The sequence below is a fragment of the Cornus florida genome, unplaced genomic scaffold, assembly GCF_030987335.1.
Source record: "Cornus florida cultivar Cherokee Brave unplaced genomic scaffold, ASM3098733v1 CherokeeBrave_3.0.0_Hap2_Chr02, whole genome shotgun sequence".
In the NCBI taxonomy this organism is placed as follows: domain Eukaryota; kingdom Viridiplantae; phylum Streptophyta; class Magnoliopsida; order Cornales; family Cornaceae; genus Cornus; species Cornus florida.
Window position 1 is genome coordinate 12,354,351 of NW_026775572.1, and position 15,707 is coordinate 12,370,057.

General features: G+C 33.7%; 1 non-coding gene and 1 pseudogene across 1 annotated transcript; both read left to right on the forward strand.

Moving 5' to 3' along the window:
* Positions 1-2,860: 2,860 nt before the first annotated feature.
* Positions 2,861-2,963, forward strand: LOC132297717 (U6 spliceosomal RNA). The gene has a single exon (XR_009479383.1). It is a non-coding gene; the product is annotated as a U6 spliceosomal RNA (small nuclear RNA).
* Positions 2,964-5,079: 2,116 nt separating this feature from the next.
* Positions 5,080-9,215, forward strand: LOC132295649 (nascent polypeptide-associated complex subunit beta-like; annotated as a pseudogene).
* Positions 9,216-15,707: the final 6,492 nt, after the last annotated feature.

The window sequence follows — 15,707 nt, forward strand, 5'->3', positions numbered from 1 at the left end:
AGATTTACTTCAATTCTCATCTTCAATTCTTTACCATTGCAAATTTCATTTTAATCAAATTCATTTTTTACGTTAATATTGTTATATAAGGTACTTAATATATAATGGGAAATATATATACTAATGAAATGTGAGTATTTAAGTGATTTGCCTATCTAAACGGGACGGTGCGACCTTTCCCCGCCCCCACACCAAACCCGCGTGGGTTTTTGTTACATCAAACCATCTCCGCCCAAATAAGTAAAATGGTCTCTCAAAACTGTCAAAAATGGTGCAGGGTGGGGCGGATAACTGCGGGAACGGATCAAATTGCCATCCCTACTTGTACGTTTGGCATCTCACCTCCTTAAATTTAGCTTCTTTTCCTTCTTGTGCTCGACTTTTTTAAGCGTATTGCTCGTGACTGCAGAAAGAAGAGAGATGTCCACATGACAACCCCCACGGATGACTAAGAGACTTCAAAGCACCCTGAAGAGAATAGGAGTACCAAATTAATTTATTTTAAATCATTAATTAAACTGACATGATTAAAATACAAAACATGATTAACGGTAATTTAAATTAGTTAACTTCGTATTAGATTTAAGTAGTGGCAGTAGTCACTCTTTGTGTCAACTTGGTAAAAGAATTTGTTAACATAGGGTATAACCATGACTCGTTAAATTAGACACACTCTCACTCTCTCTCTCTGTCTCTCTCTCTCTCTCTCTCTCTCTCTCGTGAATATAAAATATGTGTCTAACCCGCACTCAAATTTAATAGTATTCCACTTCATTGATATTATTCTCGGAGAATATTAAATTTAATAGTAAAAAAATCTTTTACTTGGAGCATCTGCATCAAACTAGCCAAGCTCAGCCCAGCCCAGCCAAACCCATTTTTTGCGATTTGAGAGCCCAAATACACCGAGCTCACGGTAATTAGACGGGCCCACAAAGGCTAGCACAAAAGTGCGAGCCCGAGATTTTTTTGTTTTACCAAAACAACGCGGTTTTGAGCGGAGCAGCTTTTTTGTTTTTTTTTTAAAAAAAAAAAACTGGCAGCAACTGTCAGGAACGGTGGACCCCTAATGCACAATTTGGCATAATTGTCTTTTTTGGGGAAAAACCCAAATATGGGTTATTTTGAGCTCAGTTTTTTTTAAAAATAAAAATAAAATAAAATCTATTAAGTAAAAAATATATTGTTTAGCCGTTGTTTGTCCAAAAAAAAAATTAAAAAACTTTTTTTAAAAAATAAAAACAAATTTGCATTAATTTTTATTTATTTTGTCTTAAACAGTGCATTAACGGTTATAATTTTAAAAATAATAATAATAATAATTAATTTTAATTTTTACTTTTTCAAAAAAAAAAAAAAACTTTAAAAATTAATTTCTCTTTTATAAATACCTTAACTCTTACCACTATTCACCGCACATTCAACCCATCTCTATTATCTAGCATTTAAGATACTTCATCTTCTATTTTATCGATCTTATATATTATTTTCAAACTCAATTTGATTCTACGGTTCCTCAATCAAGAAACTCTTAACCATCCACACAATAACAGATTATCCGAAATTCAAATTAGTCCACGGTAAAAAATGAGACTTTATGTTGGGCGTGGATATTTATTATCTCCGATGCGATTACGGGGGCAGATCAAAGTAAGAAGAAATTATGGGAGTGAATTCTCAAAAGTTATGTATAACATTTTGGTGTTACATCTCCGCAAAATGCAAGCACTTTGATGAATCGTTGGTCCACCATCCAAAAATAAATCAGCAAAATTTTCTGAGTTCATGACTAACATCAAAATGAATTGCCCCAGTGGCTTCAACATTGATGATATGATGAGTTATTTATTGTTTTAAATATAACTCGTTAATATTTTAAACATTCGGCTTTTTAATTTATTCTTAATTTTTTTCGTGTAGATGATAAAAACTAAATAGGTGTTTTGTAGTAAAAAAAAACTGTGAATTTAAGTTAGAAAGTTGCTGTCATATCGTAAAACATAACATTAGTCCTACCTTTTAATCCATATAATGTATATTGTATTGTTTAAAGTTATAATATCAATCATAACTTTTTTAATCCATATAATGAATAATGTGTTGTTTAAATTTATAACATCAATCTTATCTTTTTTAACCCATATATGGAATAATGTATGGTATAAAGTTATAATGTCAATCCTAATTATTTTTAATCCATATAATGAATAATGTATTGTTTAAAGTTATAATATCATTCATAACTTTTTAATAATTTGCAAAGTTATTTTTTGATTGAAAATTATTGTCGTTTGGTGAGCGAAAATTCAGAGAGCCTAATGGTGTTTGTTTTTGGAGAACCAAAATTGCTAGCTCTGAAAATTGCTGATGTGTCACTAAAAAAAAACTGAAGTAATATATTTGTAAGGAGGCAAAATTTGGAGTTCGGATGCTCATAGATGGATAGAAACTTTTTATTTATTTTTTTCTCTCTCTTTTTTCACCCCATTACCTTTAATTAAACATAATTTTAAGAACAATCATGTCATATATTAAAATTGATAGGACATATAATGTATTTTATTTTAAGAAAAAGTATATTTGTACCTAATTACTCCTCTTTTCCATTTCGTTTTGGGCAATTGGACATCCAAATTGTACACAAAAGATCAAACTATGAGGTTAATTTAGACGAGAGATGATGAAATTGAACAATTTTATAGGAATATCAGTAATAGTTAGATTGCAAAAGTTTGCAGACTATTTATGTAGAGTACAGTTGTAGGCTTTTAGGCTGTGCAAGGCACGTTTTTCGAAGAGATAACTTGTTGTCCCACATCGACTAGAAAATGGAAGTCTTTGGACTTAATAGTAGACAAGCGTCCCTTCGGGGACATCCGATAAAATTGGAATGATACAGAGAAGATTAGCATAGCCCCTGCACAAGGATGACACGCACAAATCGAGAAATAAAAACACCCCTCTAGTTTGAAAAATGTGCAAATAACACCCCTCGTGTTTAAATTACACCCCCGTAGTATGAAAAGTGAGCAAATGGGGGCTTCTGACCCCAAAAAGCGACATGTGCATGTCATGTAACCAAAAAATGCTCTTAAATACCAACATTGCCCTTTTGGACTTCCCAAACTACCCCTCAATGAGATTATTAGGGAGTCCCGGTGCACCACCTCATCTATGGTCCCAGACAATCCTAGCCATCCATCTGTCCAGAAAAATTACACCTCATCAATAATCTTTACACATCGACTTTACATACTCTCTCTACACTGTCATGTCGGTAGGATAATGAATTTACACTTTTCTCGCGTGGAGTGAACCAGAGTCTCGTCCAGGTTGAGGAAGATCGTCTTTTTTCTTTGGGGACATCAACAGTAGGAGGCGATTTTTGAAGTAAGGTGACCGATAGGTTTGATCCTCTTCATGAAAGAGTTTAGATCACAGCCGAATTATGGTTGTGGGAGATGATTGATACTCTTATTTTTTAGGGTTCTTGGGAGTTCAGATTTGGGCGTGTTTGGTGAAGATCTTGATCAAGCGACGATGGCAGGTGTAAATCGATTTGTTTATCGTTACGACAACGATGGAAGTAGGCCTGATCACGGTTCGGATCGGTTTGGTTTAGGGATAAAGATCAAGCCGAACCGGTCCCCGCGGATTGGTGAAAATTGAATCTGAACCGATCCGTGGGGGCCTTCAATCCGAACCAAACCTATCCGTGAAGTAACGGATCGGATCGGATCGGTTTTCACGGAGTATGGCCCATTAACAGCCTGATACAACTACATTTGGCTTCTTTCAAGTCAGCATTCTGAAATATAGATTTTTGAATTTAAATAATGCAATACACAATTTAGGTAAAATGCAATTGGTATTTTTATCTTTCCTTCTCTTCAATTTTCGCAGCAACCAAACAGAAAGTTGAGGAAATTCAAGCATACAGGCAATATAGTTGCAGATCTACACCAAATTCACCAATAGCAAATGAAATTCAACATATGTAACATACACACATATTTATATCTGTAACATATATATATGTATCTACAGATATAAATAAATGTATAAATATTACTTGATATATGAACGGCCATCATTATTTGATGATGGGATCAAATTGTCGGTGAGATGAACGACGGTGAGAGAAGCAACGATGCCTTCGATGCCGTCGGAGAGAAGGAAAGCATTGCCGACTTCTATAAAAGAATCTTGGTCGTAGATGTGGACAAAGGCATGAGCTGATCCATTGGCTGATATTGAGAGGGCAGCACTGATAATGAAGAGAGTTGGAATAGCTGTGAAACCCACGTCCTAGATCTAGAGAGAGAAAGTAGAAAGAGAGGGGATCGACGAATTTGATGGAGTTTTTACAGGAGTGGGAAAGCGAGCTCCGAGGTAAATGCCAGTGAGAGAGGTCATGGACTTGAAGTATGTAACGCCAGGAAGAGAGAAGAGGCTGAGGGAGGCGCGACTGTAATGGAATGAGATGGGAGCTAGGGTTATTTAGGAGATAGGTAAGTAATAAGTATATTTAATATTTTATATATATATATATATATATATATATATATATATATATATATATATATATATATTACTAACGGTTCGGATCGGTTTTTTTAGGGTCCAATACGTTAACCGAATCGCGAATACCGGATTGCAAATTTTTTAAACCATCACCGAACCATGAGATCTGAAAACCGAACCAAACCACACGGATCGGATTGGTTCGGACCGGATTGACGGATTGTTTGCTCACCCCTAGATGGAAGAGTTGGATCACACCAAAGATTGCAGGTGTCGCAGGCTGAAATATATTATATATATATATATATATATATATATATATATATATCACTATTTCTACCACCATCATCACCACCCAATCGGATCCATGACACACCCAAGAGGAACCCCAAATCAAACCATCACTATCATCGCAGACAACTTGCAAAGCCTTAATCGAACCCAACACCACCACCATCACCAATTTGAATTGTCTACAAAACCTAATTGAAACCCAGCAACACCACCATCGGTTGCGCAACCAAACTCGGCGTTGACAAATGCTTCCCGGATTCAATGGAGATGCACAAACAAAGCTTCGTCGACTTCAATGGACATTGTGCAGTGATTGTACTCATCTTCAACTATTATACTACAATCACCATTCGCGACAACGATTTGAATCTAAAGAAGCATGGTTGCGAGAACAATTTCGTTCTGGTACATCTAATTCTCATTTCATCTTTCAACCCAATTGGTTTTTCTGCGATTTTCCAATTGGGTCTTTTTTGCTTTGTTATATGTTCGTGTGTATACATGTACACACCCTTATGCACGGGTTCTATGTTTGATGTTGGCTGGATCGATGAGGTCGGCCGATGAGACAAAGACGTCGGTAGTGAGAAAGGGGGTGAGCAGTGATGGTGATGAAGCATGGTTGATGGATGATGGTATAATGAGAATGACTAAACACCGTAATTTGCAATTGTGCTTTATTTCATTATCCAAAATGATGTAGTTAGGTCAATGTCCATTTGGGTAATTTCAACTTCTCCAATTTTTTTTATTATAATTGAATAAAGAATATTGGGGGGTATTTTCGTATTTTTACCTACGCCTCTGACAAAAAGCCCTTATTTGTAACTTTTTGAAATTAGAGGGGTGAAGTTTGAATAATAAATGTGTTATTTGCACATTTTTGAAAACACAGGGTGTTTTTTGCACTTACCCCATATGTGTATATATATTTACTCCGTCAGTAATTGTTACGGTGACCGTTGAGAGCAACAATTCTATCCCTCGAAACCAAAGTTAGTTCTCTCTTCCCTTTTCTCTCTCCATCAGGTTCTCTCCATGGGTCTATATATGTGCTTGATTTGGGTTTTTGTTAGCATTTTATGGTTAGGGTTAGGGTTTAATTTGGAACCAGTTTTTTGCTTCAATAAATGTTTTGGCTTCTCTTGAAGTAGAAACAACACTAATTGCTTTTTTCTAAACATTTTTTTTTTGGGAATTCATGAGTTTCTTTGCTTCCCCTTTCCTCTAATTTATGAATTTTTGTGTGTTATGGTGTATGATGTTCACGTACTGACGTACTTGTATCTTTGTCCTTTAATTGGTTTCTTCAATTCATCACAAATTTAAATGCCAACAACAACAGTGTTTAGGATGCCTTTCCTCACAATAGAAGCTAGGCTATCAAACCCTAATTATATTAGTAAAATAGAAGTTACCATTGCAATCCTCTTTTTCTTCTTTATCCGTTGCTTCATTCTTTGTTCGTTCAGATAACACTTGATTTTTCATGCCATCTCAAATTCTGCAGAAACTTTATTTTCTTTCTATTCTTTTAATTTAAAACCAAATTACTGAATCAGACTGAACTAACCCAAAATTAATCATGGTTGAGCTAGTTTCTGCTTTGTTTTATTTTCAGTGAGATTTTATCATGGAGTTTATTTTTTTCCATCCTGTTTTGGGTTGACACAGAACCCAACCATCCCAAATTGATTAATGCCAAGCGATCTAACCTACCTGTTGCAGATAAATCAATGGTAACAATTGAGTTAGAGATGCCATTTGTGATCATTGAAAATTTCTGCATGAAGGTGAACATTGTAAACCTTATTACTAGTGCATTGGTGTTAGAGGGCTATTGGACTTTCAATTGAAATAATATCATGGTGATTTATTCTTAATATGAAGTTCTACGGACTGTTGTGTTGCAATCTGGCACTATTGCCATCAGACCTTGCGATTTTTCTATGGTTATTCATTCTGAATTGTTGATCTAACCATTATTTGTGTACAAATTATCTGGTTTATGATTCTCATATTTTAAGATCATAATTTCAGCCAATGCATATAGTATTTGTGCAACAATTTGCTAATGTCATTTGATATGGACAATGCATGTTTTTTTTGTAGTTTTCTTAATCTATGATACCAGAAGGTGTGTGTTGTCTTGCTGCTTAGTTCTGATCAAATTTACTGGATTTGCTCGGCAAAGAATTGAACTTCTCTTAAGCTAATAATAATTTTGAGTACATTGTAATGAAACTAACTTCAAAGTTGTATTAGCTAAAAAAAAGGCATCTGTAAGTATTCAGTTGGCATGGCATCACAAGATAGTTAAAAATTAAGCTAGTTTTAACTCTTGAACAATTTGGTTATAATCATCACCTTTTTCCCGCCTATTGTTTGAATATGATTAGACATCATCATCTTGCTTGTTTTTATTGTTAGTTCAAAATCTGACCTCATATATAGAATATTTAGCAAGATTGCACTACTTGGTGTCATGGCTTATTTTGTAAAGAAAGGGACTATTGGGCTGGTTGGAGTCTTGGATGGGGTGCGGGAGACTTGTATCTCTTGGAGGAAACCTAAATTTTTGTATTGGGGAAGTAGCACTGATATTGCCCAAACCAGATGAGAATTAAATTTTGAGAATTTGAATTCCCTGGTTGTTGTAGGTCCTGCTAATTGGTATGCATCAAGTTGTATTGATTGATTGAATGCATATTTCTCCCGTGGAGTTAACTTGTACGTTTTGCATCTCACCTCCTTAAATATAGCTTCTTTTCCTTCTTGTGCCTAATTTCTTTAAGCGTATTGCTCGAATGCTCGTAACTGCAGAAAGAAGAAAGCTGTTCACAAGACAACCACCACAGATGACAATAGACTTCAAAGTGCCCTGAAGAGAACAGGGGTGAATGCCATTCCTGCAATTGAGGAAGTCAACATATTTAAAGATGATGTCGTTATCCAGTTCATATTAATCCTAAAGGTAACACCAGTTATGGCAGCAAATTCTGTATTTTCAATCAACCCTTCTGCTCCTCTTACACAACTGATAACTTAATTTTCTTTCTTGTATCAGTTCAATCCTCTGTTGCTGCCAACACTTGGGTGGTTAGTGGTTCTCTTCAGACCAAGAGTATGCTTTCTTCCCTGCTTTTTAATTTATTGATCATTTACTTAAATTGTGTCTGCTACACATCTGGGTTTGGTCGTTTAATTCATTATATTTGCAGCAAAATTCAAATGACAAAATTGTGAATGGATGTTTTGGGTCATTTAATTCATTATATTTACAAAAACATTCAAATGATAAAATTATGAAAGTTGGTTGTTCCGTGTACAGCAGATTTACCCTCTTGACACGTATTTTCTTAAATAGATCGAACTGTGAACCGACCTTGGGAAAACACTTAGTAATGCCTGCACAGCAATAATGATTATTTCAGGTAACCGTAAACTTACAATTACCTTCCTTCCCAGAAGGTTCTTTCTGTAGTGAGAAAAGCTCTTTCCCTATGGAGTAGAGTAAGTGGAACGATGCCCATTTAATTCATTATATTTACAGCAAAATTCAAATGATAAAATTGTGAATGTAGGTTTTGGGTCATTTAATTTGTATTGTATCGCAACTGTTGTTTCAATATCTATGTTCTGTCATCGGTTGTTGGCTTAGAGTTGGGCAGGGCGGTCCTTTCTCTTCCTAGACCCCTTCCGTCATTACATAATTCAACTCCTCCTTCATCGGTTAATTTTATCTGCTAGTTTTAGATTATTTTGACTAGAGATTTAATATTAGCTTGGATTTTCTTCTGTTCCAGAATTGTAAGATATTCTTCCTGGAATTATTAATCAGTTGGGTATGTGTCTGTGTCTTTACTGCTATTTTTTGTGCCTATTTATTTCCCTTCACTGACAACTAATACGAGAAATGAAAAGATTGGTTAAATATTGACCTCTTGTTTCATCTTTTTAGGACCTGATAACTTGGACAACTTGAGGGATTAAGCTGGCAGAGCAGTTCCAAAAGCAGGCACCTGGTTCCGGAGCAGGTGCGGCGGCAACAGCACAAGATGCTGATGATGATGATGAGGTCCCAGAACTTGTGGCTGGGGAGACCTTTACAGAGATTGTTATTCTTTATATTTCTGATGTTTTTTAAGGTGTATTTCTGATGTTGATTTATTTACTGGTTCCTTTCTCTGTTACCCATCTAGAAGTGTACTCCATCATTGCTGGTGATTAAATATCACTGCTCTAATCATTTTGGTATCTTGTAGTACTACTAGTAACTAATGTAGTATCACTACATGTATGGATGGTGATGAAAAAACAATACTTATCATTGCAGTAATATTCAAGCATTTATCTTCTATATATATATATATTTATATTTTTCATTTTAACTTTCAGACACCAAGTTTATTTTATTCATAATGAGACATGATCTTTCAACTTCTCGCTTGGAAACGTAGACTAAGGAGTTACCATTCTCACTTAGAAAGGAAAAAGGACCAAGGTTATGGTGGCACTTGATGGTTCTACTGTATACTTTGTTACTTATGTGTGATTGTTGTAGTTTTATGTAATTACCTCAAGTATTTTAAAAAAAAACAATATAATCATCATCCAATTCAGATTCAAGTGCTGTGGACAAAAATTCCATGTGCTTTACAATAATGGACGGTCCAAATCAAGTCTCACGCATCTTATACGCGGTGTCATTTTATAGCATTGTCAGATTTTTTCATTTCAATAATAATAATAAGATGTCATGTTATTGAAATAATATCTTATTATTTTTATTTCTTTTTTCAATATCTCAACTACTTATTCAAATGAAAGATAAGAATTTAAGTCATGATTTTTTCTCCTTAAAGGCTCTAGTCCAGTGATATCTCATGAAAATATTAAAAATGGAAGATGAGAATACATGTGTGCAAGTTTTTTTGCCAATTATTTTTACTTTTTTTCTTAAAAAGGGAAGTGAATCCAAAGAAACTTTAAGGCTTTTTTTTTTTTTTGTCAAAACAACGGTTTTGGACGGAGTGGCTTTTGAAAAAAAAAAAAAAACTGGCAGTAACGGTCAAGAACGGTGTCCCCTAAGGCATAATTTGGCATAATTGTTTTTTTTAACCCAAGTATGAATTATTTTGAGCTCTTTTTTGAAAAAAATAAATAAATTCATTAAGTACAAAATATATTTAAAAAAATAAATAAAATTCTATTTTCTCAATCTTAGATATTATTTTCAAACTCAATATGATTTCGTGGATCCTCAATCAAGAAACTCTCGACCATCCACACAACAACCGATTATCCGAAATTCAAATTAGTCCACTGTAAAAAATGAGGCTTTATGTTGGGCGTGGATGTCTATTACTTCCGATGTGATTACGGGAGCAGATCAAAGTAAGAAGAAGTTATGGAAGTGAATCCTCGAAAGTTATGTACAACATTTTGGTGTTCCATCTTCGCAAAATGCAGGCACTTTGATGAATCGTTGGTCTACCATCCAAAAATAAATAAATAAAATTTATGAGTGCATGACTAACATTGAAATGAATCCCCCAGTAGCTTCAACACTAATGACATGGTGAGTTATTTATTGTTTTAAATATAACTCGTTAATATTTTAAACATTCTGTTTTTAATTTATTCTTAATTTTTTTCATGTGGATGACATAAGCTAAATAGGTGTTTTGTAGTTAAACAGGCGGTAAATTTAAGTTAAAAAGTTATTATTATATACTAACTTTTAATCCATATAATGTATGATGTATTATTTAAAATTATAATATCAATCATAACTTTTTTTAATCCATATAATGGATAATATATTGTTTAAATTTATAACATCAATCTTATTTTTTTTAACCCATATAAGGAATAATGTATGGTATACAGCTATAATATCAATCATAACTATTTTTAATCTATATAATAAATAATGTATTGTTTAAAGTTATAATATCATTTATAACTTTTTAATAATTTGTAAAATTATTGTTTAATTAAAAAATATCGTGGTTTGAAGAGTAAAAATTCACATTGCCTGATGGGAGTGATGTGATTCTTAAAAAAAGCTGAAAATATTTTTTAAAGAGACAAAATTCGAAGGTGGGATGCTCTTAGATGGATGGAAACTTTTTATTTATTTTTAATCTTTCTTTTCTCACTCTGTTACCTCTAATTAAACATAATTTTATTAAAATTGATAGGACATATAATGTATTTTATTTTACTAAAAAGCATATATATAGATACCTAATTACTCCTCTTTTTTCACTTCGTTTTGGGCAATTGGACAACCAAATTGTATAACAAGTTCAAACTACGAAGCTAATTTAGACAAGAGGGACGATGAAATCGAACAATTTTATAGAAAAATAATCCTTAGATTGCAAAAGTTTGCAGACTATTTATGTAGAGTACAGTTGTAGTTGTAGGCTTTTAGGCTGTGCAAGACACGTCTTTCGTAGAGATAACTTGTGTCCCACATCGGCTATATGCTCGGTTCACAATAGACTACCGTCCCTATTAAAAGGCGTTAGGGTTTTGGAGGAAATCACTATATCTCTCTTTCTCATTTTACACCTCCAGTATGGTAAGTATGGCGGCCGAGAGCAGATCTGAAATGGGGGATGATGTTTTCCGAAAATCTATGGGGATTGGTTGGTAGGGAAGCATTATATACATCTATATATATATACATGTATGTTGTAACTGTTTGCTTCCCTATTCCACCCATTCCCTATGGTTTTCGGTGTTCTCTCTCTTTTCTCATTCAGCTTCAGCATCTCTTTTACACACACTCAAACACACACACTTATATGTATGTATATATTGTTTATGGCTTTTTCCTTGAAACAATCAAGCTTCTTTCTCTTTTATTTTTTCCCTTCTGGTTACCTACCCCTCTAATATTTTTGTGTTTATGATATTATTTATTTTATAGATTCTAATTGACTGAAGATCTTTGATTGCTTATTTTTTTAGAATGATAATCTCAAATTAACCCCATATGGGTAGATCTGTTGGCCAAAATCCTTTAAAAAAATAAAATAAAAAATGGTGTATGAACTATATCTTTCATGGATCAGAAAACATTGTTTGGGGGTTGATATTATTGAGTTCAACGGGTTGTTGAAAACAACTTTGTGTATATATATATATTTATATATATGTAGGGAGTTTTTTTTAACCCAGCCTCTACGCCTCCTGTCATGTGTAGATCTTTTCGTTTGAAACAAATCTACATTAGGCATCAGAAAATTATGAGAAGGAGAAAGGAAATTATAAGTTTAAACCTACGATTTAATATTTTCTTCTGGATTACTGGAAAATGAAAATTAAACCTCTACTATGCAAAATAGGCCGATTCAAGTGCTCGTATTACCCCTATGGATCCAACATATCCATTGGTTTTTCTTCTTTTTTTTTTTCTTTTATTTATTTATTTTTTATTTTAAAAAGGAAAAAGGTGGGGTACTTTTAAGAATTGTGATTCACGTGTTTTTGAATATTCAATTATCTTTGTGATTCACAATTTTGTGTGTTTTCAGATACTTAATTATCTTTGGACAGACAGAGTGGTGCATTCTTTACCTCTATTTTTCATCACCAACCAAGAGCATTGAATTCAATATAATGATGACAATAAAAAAGGGCAATTTTTACATTAAGGCCCATTTTTTTTATTATTGAATTCAAGATCTAATTTAAGAGAGAGAACCAGCCTTGATAATTGATACTTTAGTGATTATTGAATTCAAGATCTGAGTTAAAAGAAATAACCAACATCCTTCTGGGACTTCCGACAAGAGAAGTTAGCAAGGCCCTGCGGCCAGGATGACAAGCACAAATCGAGAAATGGTTCAAATTTTTTTCTTCCCTTTTTGCCCCCTTTTCTGCATCTGCTTTTACAAAAACACCCTCCTAAGTCATCAGTTTCCCACTGTACCCCTGCTTTTACAAAAGAGGGTCCAAACGCTAGTTTCTGCATTTATCTACCACACTCCTCCTATTCTGGTCATATATTCATCCAAACTAGTGTTCCAAATCCGAATTAGTAGTTAATTTTTTGTCTTATGCAAGTCATAAAAGATTGTTTCAAATTTTGTAACTCTTTATAAGGTTATGGTTGGTGCCCACTAATAGAATGGAATGCGGAATGATTCATATTTCATTGTTTGGTATGACATGGTGTATCGTTATGAAATGAAATGATTATTATTATTCTATCATTTTATAATTTGGTTAACTATCATTAAATTTGGAATTGAATGATTTTTCTAAAAAAAATCATTTTCATCCCCTTACATTACTTTTTAATAAAATCAATTTAATTAATATTCTAGAAGAATTATGGGATATTTAGTTTCTTGGGACCGGAATCTTCATCCATGGTTACACCTTAGCCTAACATTGTCCACTTGCTTTTCATCAAAAAGTCAAACAAGTCCACTCTTGACTCATATGATTATTAATTTTTATTTTATGTTATCATTGCTCCATATATAAATGTTCGAAGAGATAAAGTTGAATAAATCACACAAATGTTTCAACAAAAAAAAGAAAAAAAGAAGAAGTGATATACTAGGAAGATAAAGAGATTAATACCTGCAATTTAGTTGAAGGTCCTGTAATTTTTTGTCAATGGCAGTTCTGGGTATATTCAGAAAAGAGGGAAGGTAGAAGACCTTTACCACGTCTAATAAAGAATGCCAAAGATTTTTGCCTTATTGGAATGTAATGAGGGTTTATTGGGAATATTACAAAAATATTTAATTTTACTCTAGAATGGAATGGTCATTCCATAGGTTTAGTAATTGAATAGATTTTATTCCCTGTAGTGGATTTTCATTCCTGGAATGGTCATTCCATTCCTGCACATCAAACAAATGAATGATTAGAATGAACATTTTACTCTATTTCCGCCAAACATAGCATAAGTATGTATGTAATTCGTTTAGATATTCTGCTAGGAGCATCCATAGCTTAATGTCACGGGCTTAGAGTTTCAGCATCACTCTAGCTGCTCCCGTGCGGCACCAAGACGTTGCTTCCACTCTCGCAAGTACTTGGTCAGCCTAACTCTCGTGTACACCTTAGCTAACACACTCCCCTCGTGCGCTTACTAGTGTTGTAGTGGCCCTCGCCCTCTCTTCACTTGGCTTGCACACTAACACACACTAAAGCACTTAAGTTGGCAAGGAAAAAACACTTCTATTACTTCAAAGAATGCTTTGTACAAGGCTAGCACTCAAACTCTCTACAAGGCTCTCAAGACTCACTCTAGGACTTATTCCCTACAAAATAAAGTCCTACCTCTATTTATAGGCATCCCCATCCCTAATGAACGGCTAGGATGCATTCTAACCAACGGTAGAGATTGATTATCTAGAATCTTCTCCCACCTTCTTCACACTTCCATACTTATCTACTAGTATCTACAACATTCTAGAATTCTCCATACTACTCCACACAACTCTGGAGAATTCTAGAACCTTCCACACACTTCTACACATTTCTACACATATCTAGAATCTTCCACATAACTCTAGACTATTCCGGAAGACTTTAGAAACTCCCATGCCATGCAGCGTCCTCCTCAGCGTCTGCGTGTCGCTTGCGTGGCACAACCTCCATAGGCGGGGTGTAACATTAAGCCTACTTTGGATGATGGCTTTTGCTGTGGCTAATGAAATGGTAGCCACAATTGCTTAAAGGGTCTTTGTGTCCATTTTCGTGTATGCATTTGTTTAAGTTTTATTGTGGGGGTTGGGTGTGAAATAAATAGTGTACGAATTTGTTTAAGTTTTATTGTATATGTTTTATCAATTAATTAAAAAAGAGTCATTTAATTTGTATAAGAATTTAATTATTTTTTTCATTCTAAAAAACAAAAACAAACAATTGAAAAAAAAAATCAATTTATTTTTGATAAATAAATTTTTAAAAATAATAAAATAAAAAAGTTAAGAACAAAAAAGTAGAGAGCATACCAAGATATAAAGTAGACTTCGAAAAAGGAATAGAGTCTACACTTTTTTTAGCTGACATGACTCTACACTTTAAAAAAAGTGTGGCAGTGTTGCACACCAAATGCTATGTCATGCTCTAAGAAGAACTTCAAATTTAATACTCAAAATTTTGGGAGCTGATAATCGAGTTCCAATATTGTACTACCATGCTCCACTTCTATATCTTTATAAATTAAAGGATAAAAATAACCTCAAAATTGTTTCATACATAGCTTTTTTCTCTCTCCTCTTTGTTACGACTCACCCTTCATCTATTTTGTTGTTTCTCCTCTCTCCCTACCATCTTTCCTCTTCTATTAGCATTTAGATTATCTTTAATATATTAAAACACAAATTATTGTCACCATATCGACTTGAAAAAAAAGAAAAAAGAGATTAATCAGAGCAATACAGTGAGAAGTTGAAAAAGAATCTTGTAGACACTAAAATTTTATGGGCTTTTTCCTTTGCAAGTTAACCCATCAAATATGGGTCCCATGTTTAATTAAAGTATTTAATTGATCCAAACTTAGTCAACTTAAATTATTTAATTAGTTCAACCGAAGTGATTAAATAAAAAGATAATTATTCCTAATAAAATATATTTGGAATAATTATTTTTATGGATAATTATCATAATATAATCGGCCCGGTCCAGTTATAATTATGTCTTTATCAAGAGAGGGCAAATTTCATTATCCTATTAATCCAAGAAGCCTATAAATATAGGCATGTAGGAAGGAAGAAGGAGTCCAAAAATTGAGAGACTCAGACATTCAAAGGGGTTTAGAAATTCAAAGACTCATAAATCCAGAGGGCTTACGTCAGTTTGTTTTTTTATGACCTTTTTTATTTGTAGCCACCCCCTAAACGCCGCCT